The sequence below is a fragment of the Lissotriton vulgaris genome, chromosome 5 (assembly GCF_964263255.1).
Source record: "Lissotriton vulgaris chromosome 5, aLisVul1.2, whole genome shotgun sequence".
NCBI lineage: Eukaryota > Metazoa > Chordata > Amphibia > Caudata > Salamandridae > Lissotriton > Lissotriton vulgaris.
This window is the reverse complement of record NC_141693.1, coordinates 1,048,331,996-1,048,349,938: the sequence shown is the minus strand read 5'-3', so window position 1 is coordinate 1,048,349,938 and position 17,943 is coordinate 1,048,331,996. Positions and strand designations below refer to the sequence as shown.

Here is a 17,943-nt window from a genome sequence, read left to right as displayed (position 1 = left end):
TTTGTTTCACAGAAACAAAATCTAGTTACTGGTCAAGGCAGAGAATGTTACCTGCTTTGTGCTTGGAGATTGCACATAAGAGTGTTTCTGCATTGCACATATAAATGGGCAGCACCCCCCGCCCCATTATGCCTGGATGTTACTCATGAGTGGATAAAACGCAGCATGTGTGAACCCAATAGCAGGTCCTCAGGGCCAGCTTAAGCAATGTAAATTGACATTATAGATCCTCTTTTGATGTGTTATATCTAATTTAATTTGCACCTTGCAAATAGTAATTGAAATTGCATTTATATAGTACTTACTACCCCTGACGAGGCATTAAAATGTAGTTCTTTTGCTACATGCTATGCATTTTTGATACCATTTATTTTTGTACTTGCAATTAGCTATAGCTGAGCTTGTGATGCTCTGTCCGTTCTCCTTTAACTGCTGTCTTGCTTATATTCAACATGTTGGCAGCCCGTGGTGACGTTTTGACACAGAATCTATTACTCACCAAATATAAAATACCTATAAGTAACGCACGGAACGTTTGTAAGGTTGCTAGGTGATAGAAATGAGTCCTGTTGACATAGGAAATTATGTACACCTGCGTGAAGGTGCCAACATCCCACATCACTTCACTCTCTCCGGTGCGCGCCTGAGTCAGGGTGTTGCGCCTTGTGTCATTACGTTGCACTTCCTTAGATAAACTGCATTGTTGTTCCTTTACCTTAATGGATGGATGCAGTGGTATACACTGGAGCACTTCCCATCATGGTAAGAGGTAGCAAGTGTGCATTTACCCCCGACTTACTGACGCGTGTCCAAAGGCTAGACATCTACACCTGATTTATGCTCCTTTTTCTTGCCACAGCCCCAGCTCTAGACCATTGGAAATCTTTATCAGAATGAATTTTAAGCTGTTTGATATGCGCTAGTCATTTTGCCATGTGTTTGAAACTATACAGCTTTTGTAGGTACCTTTTTTTCCAACAACATGGCCAGTTTAATGGATTTCTGTTTAATAATAGAGGCCATGTTCCACCTCCACTAGACTGCAAAAGTGGCTTGGGTAGCATCATGTCCCAACGTACGGCAGTGAAGGGGGCTCCGCTAGGTGAGACCCGCTCACCTTCCTTCTGACGAAAGTGTGACTATGAAGGAGATATCCCTCACACTTTGCCATGAAGCTTGTAGTATAATAAGACTAGGGTTCTCCAACTCGAGTGAGCGACTGGTAGGGTTGCAATGGTCACATTATCTGCATGGTTTGACTGCATTCCATAGCTTTCAATTTCTCCCCCTGAAGAAGATTCAGTCCGAACTGGAACTGTACAGTTGTGACTCCTACATCCTCAAGTAGTTTTGTGTGTGTAGCATCACATGGTAACAGGTATGCGCCTTGATTCATGTTTGAATGCACCAGCCGTAGTCAGAATCACATGTTATATTACGTTATGTTATGAAATCATTACTAAGGTCCCCATAATTCTGCATCATAAAGAAATCCATGATTGTTTTACTTCGGCTTACCTTAATGGAGGCTGAGATGAAACATCACCAAAGAGGGGAACTGAGTCTCTAGAGGATTGTAGCTCGGTCAGTCCGCTTTTGTCATTTAAGCGCCCCACTCTCTAGACATTACAAATCTATTCCTATTTAATCGATGGGCTTTATAAGTAGGTATGGAATGAATAGAAAAATCCAGCCTGAGTAGTTTATTGTGTCCAAAGACTACACTCTTTTCTTTAGGGCTCTGGCATGGGAGAAGAACCTCAATACCTTGCAGATGTGGTCGAGGACATGTTTTTGTGCTCTCATGGAACACCCCTCTCCCTTGTGAATGCTAATATTGACTGGGGCACTTTATTCAATTGTGGTGCATCCATTTATAGAGGCAACATCATTAATATAGATTATAAAGTTAAATAAATGACATGTTGCAGGTTGTGTTCTTTCCTCACTCTTTTCAGTGAAGGGCACAAATGACAAACTGCCCACATACTCTCTTGGCTAGGGGGGTTTTCAGCTGTTTCTGGCAAAGCTTGGATCAAGGTCTGAATAGGTTTCCCAAAAGTCATTTTCCACTGAGTCCAGGAATAGGGCTTTAGTTGCCTAAATTATTATTATATTTGTTTACATGGATGGGCACAACTCCTTCTGTACTCTGGGAAAAGAGCACATATTTTGTCACCCTAACGTCATAAGGATACTAAAGAGTTAGATGATATATTGAAACATCTACAAAGTAATCTATCGGCAGTTACCGAGTGCTGTCTATTTAACTTGTCATTCCAGTGTCTCTAATATTTTATGCAGAGCGAGATGCAAGGCAGTGGCAGCTACTTCCCCTCACTTTTCAGGGGCCCTTCATTCAAGCAGGTCCTTCTTGTCACAAAAAGTGTACTATTCGAAAAAAACGCATAGCAAACATCTTGGTTACATCGCCTTATTCACATACCGAGAATTTCAATTTGTTTTCTAAACATCAATACTTTACGATTATCAAAAGAAAAAAAACCTCTTCATTTGTAAAGGAAGCCCAGTGCTCAAGGCAGACCGCAGCATTCGTTCAGCTGCCTATCTGTTCTCTCGAGGATGTTCGGTTTTCATCTGATACATGTCTTTGACTGTTAAACTATTTTCCATTATGAATCTAGTTCACAAAAAGTTATCTCTACTTCAGCATTGTAAAGAACAATGTTAAGAGTGCGAAGAGGTTGAGTGTAGTTTCCTCAGATGATGTTAAGAAGCAGCCAATGCTTTAGGATTGCCTTCGTGAGTCTATTTATGACCGGGGTGAAGGTCGTGGCACTTGCCAGACTTTCAATTTGTGATTTGGAAAAATTCTCCAGAAGAGCGTCTTGGCTGTTGTTATGTGCTCTTTTTCAAGACTGCCTGAGAAGTTGCTTAGGATACAAAATGTCTTCTGACTTGTTGTTTAAAGTCACAAATTGTTGGTCATAAATGTTAATGTCAGAGTGGTTCCATCTAACTCTAAGATATTAGCCAAATGGTAGGTTGTCCTATAAGGCCTGGAGAATGGTAGCTATCAAACATCAGTAATGTGCTTTTGTCAGTGGTTTTTGTATGAGCCCTGGCGACTAATTGGCCATTCCCAGTGCCCATAATCAGTTCAGGGAATGTAATCTTAGTTCTGCGCCTGTTCATTGTAAAGTTTAAATATCCGTTCTGTGTATTCCACCAACCATGACAGGCACAGGCTGTGTGTTCATTGTTTTCCCAGGTGATGAAAACACCATTGAAATGGGCTAGTGTTTTCCAGGACTGTGGTCTGTTTGAAACTATGTAGTGCCAATTTGCTAGACTTGAGGTGAAGGTAGTGCCTATCAAAGTCCTTCATATCAAAAGAAAATTAGGTTAAAGCCAGCTCTGTGCATTCAAGTTAAACTGCAGTATTTAGGGTCAATATGAAGCTCTTAAGGTATATAGTCTATTGCATATAGAGCAGCTCCCTGCAGAATGCTAGTGTATAGCATTTCCACACGAAGGATGATGAGAAATGACTTTGAAATGTCATACATTTGGTATCTCTAAGATGAAGACATATGTATTCTCTTGCAGATAGGCAGGCATCTTTCATACCTGGACTAAACAAATAATCACAGAATTCTGAAAGTGGTTCTAGGATGAAACTACTCCCTGATACAATGAGTCTTCCAGGAGATGGAATCAGCCCAGTTTTTTTTAAGGTAGGGGATCCTTGATTTGGAAGTTTTAAAAAATTCATCTTCACTCTTATTTATCCATCTAATGTATAACTTAGTTTCTCTTTGTGTAAACTGGACCTTAAAATGGTATGGTCTAATGGGGAAAATATTGGCAGATATTCCCTCCCTCTGCTTAACCATAATATGGAGTCTGTGCAGACTTGAAGGTTAACAACCAAACAAGTATATGCCCAATAATTTTAGTATAGACAACATATAGTCATTAGGTAGTGCTTGTTTGATTAAATCATGCAAGCCTAATGATCAACTTCTCATTTTTGTAGTTACACAGATTATATAAGCAATTTTATATCACTTTCTGTATTCCAATGATCCCGTTTGATGTGGGCCACTTGGTTGTAGTGTACTACACTAATTAAATAATGTGATTCTGGCTGTCCTTTGTCTCCTGCTCGGTGAATATATATTTGGCCAGCTGTAATGTAATAAACATATGGCTTTATGTTATAAGAATCTGGTAGTTCCCCTGAACTGGTGTGATGTTTAATAAATTTAGTCCACAGATTTAGAGTGTAAAATACACTGCATATATGTTATAGGTTTTGTAGAGTAAGCTACTTCCATTAATGTTTTTTATAGTTACTCGCATTGTTGCATTATCACTTATAGTATATGCTGCCAAATTAGTTACGGTGTAATTTATCTACACTTTTATGGCTACTTTCAATAATATACATGTGCTTTAGGAATATTTCAATTCTCATATTTGCTCCATGTATTTTAGTACATTCAAATTTATTATATTTGTATGTACTTTACTGGATTAACTGATCTGAATAAATATCACTTACCCAGTTTAGAAAGAACATTAAAATAAGAGATGCAATAACCACCAAGTAACCAATTGTTTCTTCATTCTGTCTTACAAATGTATAGTGAATGTTTTAGGCCCCCCCTCCATGTTTTTCTTCATAGTTAGACAAACGTCCATACAACCCTTCAAGCATGACTCTCATTCAACCATTCACTAAGCCTGCAACGCCATATACCACACCTATGGTCTTCCCAGAGACTGGTTTCAGTTTGTGCTCTACCGTTAACACAAGGAAGTCCCCTAGAATTGGTCGAAAAAGAGGAAATCATTTATTAACAATATTAAGGCTTATCAGTGCCCAATAGTGCAAGACGATACAAAGCCATTTCTGCCATCTGTATTATTTTTATTTTTGCATGTGCAATGGATATATTTAACAATATCTTTCAAATGTCCACAGTTTGCTTCTGCTCTTATGGCACATGAACAACATTTGGATTTTCACTTATCCACAATAATGGACACTGTGTGCTGTCTGAGAAGGGTGAAAAGGAACCTTGACAAAGACATACTATGATTGTGTTATTGTTGACAGGCAGAAATTAGGGCCAGTCACATCTACTTAACATGCATCATTGTACTGTTTATTCAGCTATGGTGGTAGTGATAGAGCGCGCAGGTCACCCAGCTAGGACATTTTTACTAATACTCACCTGGGCCCATAATTTCATAAAACAGCACACCTTAATATTACTTAGGTAACTCACGCACTACTATCAGTATAATTTGTGATTCTATACTTCTAATTCCTATATCTATAACCTAGCAATGTAGATACTAGGAACTTAAACCCATAGGATCAGGGAGTTGAGTTATAAATTAGGTACTCAAAACACATTTATAACATTTGTAAAATATGAAAATAACCACAGACTCTAGGTAGGTTGAAAGTTTTATCTAATCATCTTCATCATCATATGTCATGAGCATAAGGTTAAAACAAATTAGACTATCTATAATCAAAATGATAAACAGCGTATAGCTATGCAAGAGATAGAGTATTTCTAAGCATTTAAAAATTTTAAACTGAAAGGGAAGGTAAGAACAAGGAACATGCTATATTTAGATAACGAATCTTTCGCAATTTTGATTAAAGGAGGGTAAAGAAAAGGAACATACTAAACCCTAAGACTCTCGCAGTTCAGATGGCAGTTTAAAGAAGAACTTATTGCAATTCAAGATTCAATTTTAGCTCAATACTATAGGGTAGGTAATATTTTGGAACATACTATTAAATTCAGCTTATCTCCTAAAGGGAGGATGAGAAAGGGAACAAATACTAAATAGAAAACGATTTAGCAATTGTTTATAGGTTGGGAAAAATAGGAACACACTAATAGACAGAAATGCATGAAAATCTCATTTATCAAGGGATGGGGAGGAAAAAAAGCATATGCAATTAGGCTTTGCAATATTCGAGAATTTAGAAATATAATTTAGAAATGCAATCTCCCACACAGACTTTATATTTACCTAGGATAGAGTGAAGACCAACCCTGGCCATGGGTCAGTTTTGAAAAGACGGGAAGAACCCTCAAGGACTTAGGTGCCAGTAGGCGAGCAGGTGCAGCTCATGGACAGTCAGGACAGGATAACCCCAAATTTCAGGACCGGGTTCACCAAAGGTTACGACCAACACCTGCAGCTTCGGTTGCAATGCCTGCGCTACTCCCTCTCTGCAAGGAATCTGCAAATAACCCTGATTGGGTTCTCGAACCTCCCAGCAAAGTGCTTCGCCAGCACTTTTAATTCCCAAAACCCCGAATGGGTTTTCTCGAACCTCCCAACAGAGTGCTCCGCAGCTATCTGTCTCAGTCACCTATAGAGTGCGTTAGGTCAGTGACAGGTCAGCTATTCGGACAAGTCGGACAATTTCTCTAGCTAAACCTACGCTAGTTATACTGTTTTTCAGGTCAGTGTACCACCCCCCAATGTTGCAAGTGTAAGGATCACCAATTTTGATTGGACAAAGGAGGAGGACAGGTCATCACACCACCTATTTTCTAGACTTTCTCAGACTCTTTATTCAGTTTCCGTACCCGGCCCTTAAATTCCAGGTTCTCATGACATATGCTTTTCGGTTAACAATGGTGAATATGATATTGTTTACATTTGTTTCAATTGTAGTACAGTTCAGCTTCTTCTAGCTGGGTTGAAGTTCAGGTTCCCAGGAGCATCTCTTCAGTCAATCAGCTCCTTGGCGGAGATTCAAAGGTCATCTGCTCTGGAGACTTGCAGATCTCGCGCAGACGCAGTTTCATTCAAAATGGAGTAAAGCATAATATAATGGGCCAAGTTTTGAAGTGTACATGAAATGGAAAAGAAACAGTTTTAAAACATAGAATAAATGATTTCACTGTATACCATGAACTACTATACTACTCCCTTACTTTATAATAACTAAAGCATTAGGAGGCATATTTACAATAAGTGGCGCATCCCTGCATATCAGCAGGGATGCGCCACTTATTGTGCGCCAGGCCTACGCTAACATGGTTGCGCTGCATTTACAATCAGGCGCACCATGGGGCAAAAACGGCACAGATGCGTCACACATCTGTGCCGTAAAAGTGTCGCATTGCTGGAGTTGCATCGCAAGCACGACGCAGCTCCAGCAATGCTCGGGGGCCCTATTCTTCCAATGCTGCGTCAATCCTTACGCCTGCTTCAAGCAGGCGCAGGGTTTTGACGCAGCATAGGCCCCAAAATGACTGAGTGAAATCTTGTAGATTTCACTCAGCCACTTTCAGGAGGCGTTCCTGCGCCGGAATGCCCCCCTGCGCGGGAATGCTTCCTACTGGCGCAGAGCTTTACAACGTGACGCATCTCCCAGATGTGTCACGTTGTAAATACCCCGCACCATGGCGCATCTTTTGCGCCGCTGCTGCGTCACAAAAGTGATGCAACGGCGGCGCAAAAGCGGCGCAAGGGGCTTGTAAATATGCCCCAAGGTTTTAAGCACAACGAACAGCTTTGCGAAAGCGGCAATGTGAGCTTTAAGCACGTGAGAACACAGAGCAGCCATCTTAGTTCTATTGCGCATGTGCAACTATTTTCCCACCAAGACATTGAATACGTCACGTCACATGGGTATGACCGACGCATGCGCAGTTTAAATTCCCGCTTAGCAGCGGCCATTTTAGATTGCAAGCGTATTAAGGTTAATAGACACATAAGCAAGCATCTTTCGAACACCCAAATGTCGGACAAGGGGCAGATTAGTAAGACAAAACAAGTTGATTACGTAGTTAGGGTTAATCGAGGTTCATGAATACAAGCAAGTCGCTTAACGTGCGAATCCTTGCTCCATCAGTAGCATACAACAAGGAACTAGTCAGTTTAAAAGTTACACAATAATGAAGTACACTGATGTAAAGTATTTGAAGAACAAAAGCAAAGGTTTTGGGACTTCAAGTAGTGGATAAAAATAAGTATGGATGATTATTTATTCAATCACCATACGTTGCACAAGTCACCCTACTTCATTTCAAAGTTGAAATTGAATTCATAGTTCCTCCAGTGTTTTTCATTTATATATAAAGACCCCAATAGCGCCTTCTAAATATTTACTATGAATAAAAGTAATTATTGTTTCGTCCTTTTTTTGTTTCAGCCTGTATGTTTATATGAGAATTTTAGAGCCAAGCTTCTTGTTCATTATAGTGAAAACCCCTAAAAAATGATACATTTGTAACTAACTTTTAATTTTAAAAAATGCACTTTTCCTATCGTATTTCCATCCATTCTTCCTTCAGCCCTCTCATCCTTTCTTATCAGTCCCTTCCCTCCTCCTTTCTCTAACTATATCTGTAGGACTTCCTGCCCGAAGCATCCTTTGTTCTCTTGATATTGCTCTTGTCTTCACAATTCATTCTTTCATCTATTACTCTCTCCTCTGTGTCCCCTTCTCTGTCTGACATATTTTAGTTCCTTTCTTTCACTCTTTCTTCCCCTCTTCTCCTAATTCCTATTTCTCCTTTCTCACCCTGTTTCCAGTTTGTATCTCTTCTTTCTATCTCCATCTCCTTTCAAATGGTCTAAAAGTGCACATTCAAAACTCAGGATTAGACAATTCAGCCAGAAAACCAATCATTAATTGTTACCCTCACACAGACTGACAGTAATACTGATCATATACCAGAAAGAGCCATGCTGTCAGAGAATCTAGTGGCAAACAATATTAGCCTTGTCAAAGGGGTCAAACACCTGGTGCATGCATTTCATGCCATTGGTTTCCAACCCTATATTGCTCAAAATCCTTAAACAAATCACTGGTGCTGCCACGACAACCACTGGCACAGAATTGAATGTACCATGCTGTAGCAGAACCAATTAAAAGCATGAGTGTGGCTTACCTTAGGCACAAGTATGTCACGTGTATAAAGTTTATAATAGATGACAATAAAAAAGTTGTGCTGGAAGAGGGTCTCAATTGATATCTTACAGAGATGTATTGTTTGATTGAATAGTCTTATTAAGTGTTCACAAATCCTTTCAATGTGAAATTTGTTTCTAACTCCCTTTCAGTTATATCTTAATCTCTTGCTCCCTCTCTTCACTCTCCCCTCTTTCTTTCTACCTACTTTCTTTGTGTTTCTCCTCTCCCACCTGTTTTTCTCCTTTCATTTTTTCTCCCTTTCTGGCAGAGCATTGAAGAAAATTGAATGCAGCTTAATTATTTGTCTTTATAAAATTGTATCCACACTGAACTAGAGTGTTTTTTTTCACACTGCCCCTTGCCTTCTAAACTCAACTGTAACGCTAAACAACTGAGTGCTGCAAAAAACAACAAGTGCTAACTTTACGCAATTTGGATTTTTTTGTCCCGTGTTTTGCGTGGGATAGGCAACAGGCCCTACATCAGACACATACAATGTGATTAACTACGCAGGGTTAACGGACCCGGTACTGTGAATCCCCGTGCAGCTGTCCAAATCCCTGAGTAGCTTTATAAAGCTTGATAAAACACATGATCTGCTGATTAATTATTCATCAGTGGCTCAGCTTAGAGCATCACTGATGCACGCACTCATGCCACTTATCCTGCCATCGTGTTCCGGAGTACCAGTACACTCCTTGACAGCAGAAGCGGCCCCCCCATTAGGTTTTTCACTGCTCCCAGCCCAGAAGAGTTTTGGGGCGGGACTGCTGCTGACTGGCATCAGGGGAGTGGTGTTCACTATTATTTACACTGCGCATGTCTATTTGGCCAGCTGTCTTGCTACGGCCAGCCTGGCATGCTCAGTGTAAACTTCTTCACCTAGCTGACTTAGACAGTTAGGAGGAGAGCAGGCACCTGTGCCTGCTGGATCGTCGAGGCAGCTCGCTCCAGCCAATCCTGGTGCTGCTGTCATGTTGCTCATCTGCAGCATGAAAGCAGCATCGGGATTTGGAGAGGGGAGCTGACTGAGGCTCGGGGAGGATTCGCACTGACTGCAATCAAGACGAAAAAGGTAAGTTTGTTTTTCATTTTATTTCTGTCTTCATCGCACACTGACAGGCACTGTGTGAAACTCACATTGCATTCCGCGTTAATTGCAGTGTTCTCAGTCACGGCCCGTTAAAAAATCTGTTAATAAACCATGATTGAGAGCTTTGGACAGCCCGTTAAAAAATATGTTAACGAGCCATGATTGAGAGATTTGGAATGTGACCCTAAAGGCATTGTGATTTATCATTGTGCCTGCCATGGATTTGGCACTGGCTCGACCACTCTCCCACTTTTGAGGGTCACTGATCGCCACTGCTTGGAGAAGGAAAAGCTCCGGTACCCAAGGGGAGTACATTGAAAAGTGCTGGTACTTAGTACCAGTGAGTATTGGCCCATTTGAAACACTGTTCAGCCCCTTAAGTAGGTGAATACCACAAGTTATCTATGGTGCACTAGTGTCAGCTACGTGCAGTTGCAGGAGCTTATACTCTGAAGCACTTCAGTTCCTTGACACACCAGCTCCAACAGATAGCAGACTGCCTCCAGCCAAATGATTGCCGCTAAAAACCAAAGAAGTTAGCTTTGTTGCTATTGACAGGCTGGTTTTCTATATGTATGTAACCTGCTTTTTCCATTGCAAACAAAAATAAACTGAACATAGAGTCTGGTTTTAAATCTAATTCATATGTTTTATTTTCTTTGCAGTTTATTAAGAAGAGTCAAGGTGAATGGAATGGACCATGAGTTGACATGAATTGACTTCAACACCGGGGCACTGCATCTGCCTGAGTGCCTGCAATGTACCATTATGGTTTTGTACCCCCCGAGTATTATTCAATGATGTTTCATCCTCCATTCTGCTATTCACCTTATAGGCCTGGTACATTTGGGAGCCCACAAAGGTCTACGATGTTACCTCCTATCCAAATGCATAACTATAACAGCAGGCCTTATACCTTTGTTGTCGGAAACAATGCATATCTGCACGATCCTGAGCGGGCCCATGTGGAGTACCATCATTTCTACGGCATGAACCCCAGCTTACCATCTGCCCAACATTGGTACACTCCCCCTCCGAATCCTCTACCTATGTACAATCCGTATATGAATTACAACAACCCTACATATGCAGGGCCCCAGAAACTGCATCCAGATGCGTGGCCTGAAGGCTTCACCCTGAAGGGAGAACTTCATTGGGGGAGGCTGGAGCGGATCTTTGGGCAAAGGAGAGAAATGCCAGACTTTGTGAAGGATGATCTCCGTAGAGTGTACGGCACCTACCCCAGGACACACGTGATGATTACTTACCAGAATGGGGAGTATCTAGTGAAAGGGGACCCAATGGTGGGTGAGCAGGAGTACACCGTTGAAAAGAAAGTCATTCGCAGGGCGCCAACACCCAGTGACACAGATGCAGACAATAATGGGGAAGTCCGGGACAAGAAGAAGAAAAAGAAGTCAAAGCGCTAGCAAGACCATGCTAACGCTATGCATACCTCAGGTCATGGTATTCTTTGAGTGACAGCAAAATTCCACAATTCTTTATATGCCCTTTTGTTCTTATTTTTGTGAGTAAAATATGAGATTGGGAGAGCAAGGAATGATAGAGAGCTATATAAATTGAAGACATCATCAGATGACATTGTTTCTTGTGTATGAAGAGGATGCTTTGCTGATTTGTACAGCAGATGATTGAGGAAAAGAATTGCATGTTGTCTTTCTGTAATGCCACGAGTGACTGCATCACAGTCACCCTGCAGACTATCTCTACACACTCTAGGGGGTTTCAGAATGTTGGTGCTTCAGGATTTGTAACATCAGAGCCACAGGGAAAGATAGAAAGGGGGAAGAGCCTCTGTCAGGAGTTAGTTTTAAGAGACTGTCAGCAGCAGTGCCAGCAAAAGATCCCAAGGACCTTGAATAGGGCGGGAGTTGCAGAAATCCCAATAACAAATCAAAATGGTGGGCATTGGTGTACATCCAGTGCAAAGTATTTATTTGCCAACGTCTAAGACCAGCAGCTAAAGAAACTTAGACTCCTGTTAGTTTTAGTTGCTCTTGTTGTTGATTGATCAGATGTTATCTCTGTTGTGAGAATCCCTTGGTGGGGGACTAGCGATTGCACAAACCTACGTGGACTGGGTTGTGACCTGTGAAAATTGTGCTATAACTTCAATTTAGCAAGTAATCAACACCTATTTCAATGGTATTTGCTGCAAAATTGAAAGTATAGTCAAGGGTTGAAAAATATTTGATCACTTGACAAGAGTAAAGCAATTGTATTTCCATACACTAATTTTATTCATTACATTCATTGTATCAGAATCCCTTGTAAAAGGAGCGCTGTTCATGGACTGTGTTGCATGATCGTTGTCTTACTTCACACCAACCGTACCTAACAATCGGAGTATTTAAAACTTCTGCTGACATGGGGTTGGAACAGTTCTGCCATCACGTATATCACAAGATTGTGCCTGGTCATGAAAAGCTGTAAAGATCAACACGTCAATTGTTCGTGAAGCAAAAGTCTGCCCAGCGCCTTAAGTGATTTACGCTTTTACTATCTGGCAGTAAAACCATATGCAGGCATCTATGTGCTAACACATGGTTGCGACTTACTCCAGGTGAGTGGGTTCAATACTAAAGATCTAATGTATGGATCCGTGCTTAGCACATCCATCAAGCCCTATCACAACCCAAATCTCCAGGGGAAGACAAAATTCAGTGTAAAAGATTATTTATGATGCTTAAAAATGGGTAAAATATGCTTGTCTGCAAACCACAATTTCTGTTACTCAGCCAACTAGAACAATTTATTCTTTTGAGACCCTGAGTTTGACCCCAGTACAATTAAAGCATTCCACCTCTTTAGGAAGACGAGACTAGGTGGCAGGCTTTCCAACACTGTACTTCCAGTGCTTATTTTGTGAAAAGAATAAGTGCATAATGTGGCATACTGTCATAAGTGCTGGTGTTGATAATTAGGTGCCGAGCACTGGAAACCGCCGGCTCAAATTAAGCACTGTCAGTATTTCTCAGCAGAAATAAATCAGTTTAAACTTATTTAAGATAAGTTTAAAACCTCTAACATTAATCTAATCTGACAACACAACCATGCCTCTACTGACTGGTGTGAATATTGTGCAATATATAAATGACTTTCCTTATTTACAACAACTAAGGAAAGTTGGAAAGTTAGATCAGGGGGCTTAAGAGCATTCCTAAAGTTAAGTAGAGCTTCATCCTTATGGGTTTGTCTTTAGAGATGGCTCGGATTATCCAGAAGACTGATTGTTTCAGGATGTGATTGTGTTAATAGTAAATCATATACTAACCATTGTAAGTTCTCTTGAAGTTGGGATTGGAAGAAGCCTGGTATCGTTGGGTCTAAATTTAGTGTCAGGGCCTTTGCTAATGGTCATCTCTTGATGGAAATTTGGTGTGTATTACAAATCACTAACTTTGTTTATCTTGCTTAATCAGTCCTGTTGTTACCCTGCTTATATCCAAGACTTTTTACAATGGATTGAACAAATATATTCCAAGCTGTTGACTTCAGAATTCTGAAGCCTTTTCCTGATCAATGTCATTGGACAATAAACGTAAGCAGTTTTTAATACAATACCCCAAATTTAGGGATGAATAGTGAAAGCACTAAAATCAGTTTCCTGACTAGCGAGATGATGATTTTAGCATACATAGTTCCGTTTGATCTGGGGCTGGTGATTCCCCAAACACAGCCAATAAGGTGTCCTGGCTATCACACCTCCAGCGCTGCTGCCCCACGCTAAAAGCTGCCTCGGAGAGAGGAGTGAGTGGTGTTGGCCTTTACATGGATAACTAGAAACCCTCCTGATGAAATGACAGCTATAGCACACCCTGCTGGGTGGTTTTGGTAATCCGAGTCCCTCCTAATGCATGGTTCTGACAGTAGGCGGTCGCCTACAGCTGAACAAGCAATAGACTGTCCCAAGACAGCCGTAAAAAGAAGCCTTACCCTTCTGTGAAACAGGCACTCGACCGCTTCCCGATGTTAGTGCAACTAGTTAAAGTCTAAGGACCACATGTTCGTAGGGTTTTTCCGGTTACAAATGGCCCAATTCTGCGAATCGGGCTGTTTGCGACCCGAAAAATGCATTTTCCTATGTATCAAACTCATTATGCGATTCGGTAACCTTATTAGTAAATCGCAAAATGGGATAGCAATTCTGTATTAGGAAGGGGCGTGTTAAGGGCATCCTTTCCTAATAACTCGTAGTGCTATGTACGAATGTTTTGCAACCGAAATGTGGTCACAAAAAATGTGCATTTTACCCCCTACTTCAAATAGGTGGTAACCCATTTGCAAATAGGAAGGGGTTGCATGCGAAAATGTTTTTTCGAGCAGGCAGTGGTCCCACGAACCACTGCTTACTCTTAAAAAATGAAACTGAAATGTTTGATTTTTCTTTTTGAAACACATCACGTTTTCCTTTAACCTCATAGATGCTATTAAACATTCCTCCCCAGTGCTGCGCTGTCCATTGGAACTAGTGCTGAATGGACGTCCAATGGTCGTGCGCAGCACTGGGGAGGTAGTGCTGCCGTCGGCCAATGCACCGAGGCAGCACTTAAGGGGTTAAGGGAAACAGGCTGCATTCTAATAACAAACAAACGTAGCTTTATTTAAAAGCAAACACAGACATGGTGGTCTGCTCTCCCTTTATTTTCAGCGACTCCCAATGGGTCACCAAATGCGACCTACCTCATGAATATTAATGAGGTAGGTCAATTGCGACCCCATTAGGAATCGCTAAATGTGTCAAAGACACATTAGTACATAGGTGTTTGAGAGTTCCTAATAGCGAAACGTAAAAATTGGCTATTAGGAAATCACAAAATAAAACCTACATACATGTGGCACTCTAGAATTTAAGGTACATTTTTAAAATATAATTATTCTATGTGATCTCCCAGTGCAAATTACTTTGAAATTCCTGGAGGAATATAATGTATTATGGTTGCTGGCTGTTGGATAGCAGCACCTTATGACAGGTAACCGAGGCATGGCCAAAGACCTACATGTTAAAAGTTTGTTAATCTGGTGAGGGCGAGCAAATCCCCCACCCTCCTAATGTCAATTACAAATAGAACTATTGAGCTGGATAAAAAGCACAAGTTACTAAAGCGCCTACAGGATTTCATTTGGCAGTGTGTTCTGTTTATATAGAGATTAATATTATGAGTACTGGTCCTTTTAAAACATCTAACCCCGTTACTACAAACAGACCCATCTCAAGGCGCTTTTGTGGGAGGACTTCACCACAGTCTTGGACCCAAACCTTCGACCTAATCAGGCGTGACAGGTTTCTTTCACAACAGAAGATTCATCCGCCAGCGAAGGCTGATTAGATATTTACATTTCTTCACGAATATCTTATCCCGCTGTTTCCTGTCAGAGTTAATTGATTGATTGTGCATAGCTTTGCATACGTTCACAAAGTGCTGTGTGTGCACAGATGAAGTAACCAAAACTATATTATCATTTGATGTCACTGTGGACTTTTTAAGAGCAAGGCGGGCTGGGCCAAACTACAACATTTGCTCAGGGGCCAACCTGATCTGCCTTTCACAAGAGCTTATCTATTCTTAATTGCCAATAAAAGAGATCAGTGAGTGAATCCACCCGCTGAAATGGCTTAGCTGTAACCTGAGGTTTGCAGGATTCATTCATTCCCTTGAGGGGAAACTGGACCATCATCTTTCTAAAATGTATCATTGAGCATCTTTGAGTTTAGTAAGACTTTGCCTTGTATCTGCGTCTTATTCTTACGTTCAAAGCTTGACTCTACAAATGTCCATTGCTATTACTAGCAAAGCATTCAGAAGGGATCTATTGCTGAAGACATTTTCCATTAGTGCCCAGTGGACCCTCCCTGAGCAGTGGTGCCACCAGCTCATTTGTGAAGGAGGGAAGGGAAGGGCCCAACCCCACCAAGGAGGTGCCAGAAGGTGGGCCCACCATCGTTAGGGTCACTACATCAGTGGGTGGGAGCAGAGGTGGAAGCCCCAGCCACATTGACTGTCTCCTCACGTGGAACATCCATCCAATCCCCGTCTACGCCTCAAACATGAACTCTCTTTGCCCCTTCCCAAGGTTGGGTGTAAAATGAAGATCTGCTTCCCTCTTTTTAGGCAGTGTACATCCATCAAGCACTGCATTCGACCTCATCCAATTTCCTGGAGAACCCTAAGCTCAAAAACTCCTAACTTGGGGGTCAATCATTTGTTTTTTGGCTGTTAACCATTGGAGCTATGTTCTACAGAACCTTCAACTCTTATATAACCATGTGTTGTTTCTAAAAAGACTTAAGACTTGCCTATGTCTCATATAATTAGCCGAATGTCTATCTAGCTTCAAGTGCCTGGATACTCTATTGGTGGCCAACAGTGTGCTATACAAATGGTTGCCATTTATTTATTCACTCACTTAATGGGATAATGCTCCTGACCTACGAATATCCCCTTATTTATGTGGGGTATCCAGCTCAAAAATGTGCTAAAACTGAACTGCACCTAAGAATTTGGTGTTGCTGAAGGATTCTAAAAAACCTTTTCTTTAGTACTAAACAGCACAGCCTTTGCTGTAAATGGCGGAATATGATTAAAAAGCTGCAACTGCTCCATGTGGCTCCAGGCTGTTTGCAATATACCCCCAAACTGTGCTGTCTAAAAAGAAGACAGTATTCTATTGCACGTGGTGGAAAGCACTTAACAGTAATAGTAGACAACACTCCCTTTTCGATTGTTTAAAGACTTAAAAAAAATATGTAGCTATTTACATTGATTAACATTTACACGGGTAATCTTCTGAAAAAAAGATGTGTACTTACTAATAGCATTTAGCATCACAGACTGACAGCAGAATCACAACAGCAGAGATGTGAAAATGTATATCCCAATGACAGAACATTCTGTTCCGCGCAGCAGGACCACATTAGGGCGGCCTATTTTCCAGCGTTATTTTGTATTGATCTGTACCGCGCAGCACACTCAGGATAAGTCAACATATTTTCCGGTGTTATTCTGTATTAATCTGTAACACACAGCACACTCAGGATAAATCGACCTATTTTCCAGTGTTATTCTGTATTCATATGTACCGGGCAGCAAACTCAGCATAAGTCGACCTATTTTCCAGCGTTATTCTGTATTGATCTGTACTGCGCAGCACACTCAGGATAAGTCTACCTATTGTTCAGTGTTATTCTGTATTTCTCTGTAACACACAGCACACTCAGGATAAGTCAACCTATTTTCCAGTGTTATTCTGTATTCATATGTACCGGGCAGTACACTCAACATAAGTCAACCTATTTTCCAGCGTAAATCTGTATTGATCTGTACCGCGCAGCACACTCAGGATAAGTCAACATATTTTCCGGTGTTATTCTGTATTAATCTGTAACACACAGCACACTCAGGATAAATCGACCTATTTTCCAGTGTTATTCTGTATTCATATGTACCGGGCAGCAAACTCAGCATAAGTCGACCTATTTTCCAGCGTTATTCTGTATTGATCTGTACTGCGCAGCACACTCAGGATAAGTCTACCTATTGTTCAGTGTTATTCTGTATTTCTCTGTAACACACAGCACACTCAGGATAAGTCAACCTATTTTCCAGTGTTATTCTGTATTCATATGTACCGGGCAGTACACTCAACATAAGTCAACCTATTTTCCAGCGTAAATCTGTATTGATCTGTACTGCGCAGCACACTCAGGATAAGTCTACCTATTTTCCAGTGTTATATTCTGTCCACTATTTCTCGAGACACATAGATGTGCCCAGATGGTTGCAGTTTTTAATGTTTTAACCTGCTATTGAAGAGTTTTTATCACTTTGTCTGGCAAAACTTTATAGGAATTTCAATCTGTCTTTGGTCTATATGTATATAACAGAAAATATTCGTTTGT

At 41.0% G+C, this 17,943-nt stretch overlaps 1 long non-coding RNA gene across 1 annotated transcript in view; it reads left to right on the top strand.

Annotated features, from left to right (window-relative positions):
• Window positions 1-12,274, top strand: part of LOC147711975 (uncharacterized) — an 80,607-nt gene extending 68,333 nt beyond the window's left edge. Inside the window, exon 2 of the long non-coding RNA XR_015295970.1 lies at window positions 10,688-12,274. This is a non-coding gene — a long non-coding RNA (uncharacterized LOC147711975). The remainder of the gene's footprint in view (window positions 1-10,687) is intronic.
• The last annotated feature ends 5,669 nt before the right edge of the window (window positions 12,275-17,943 follow it).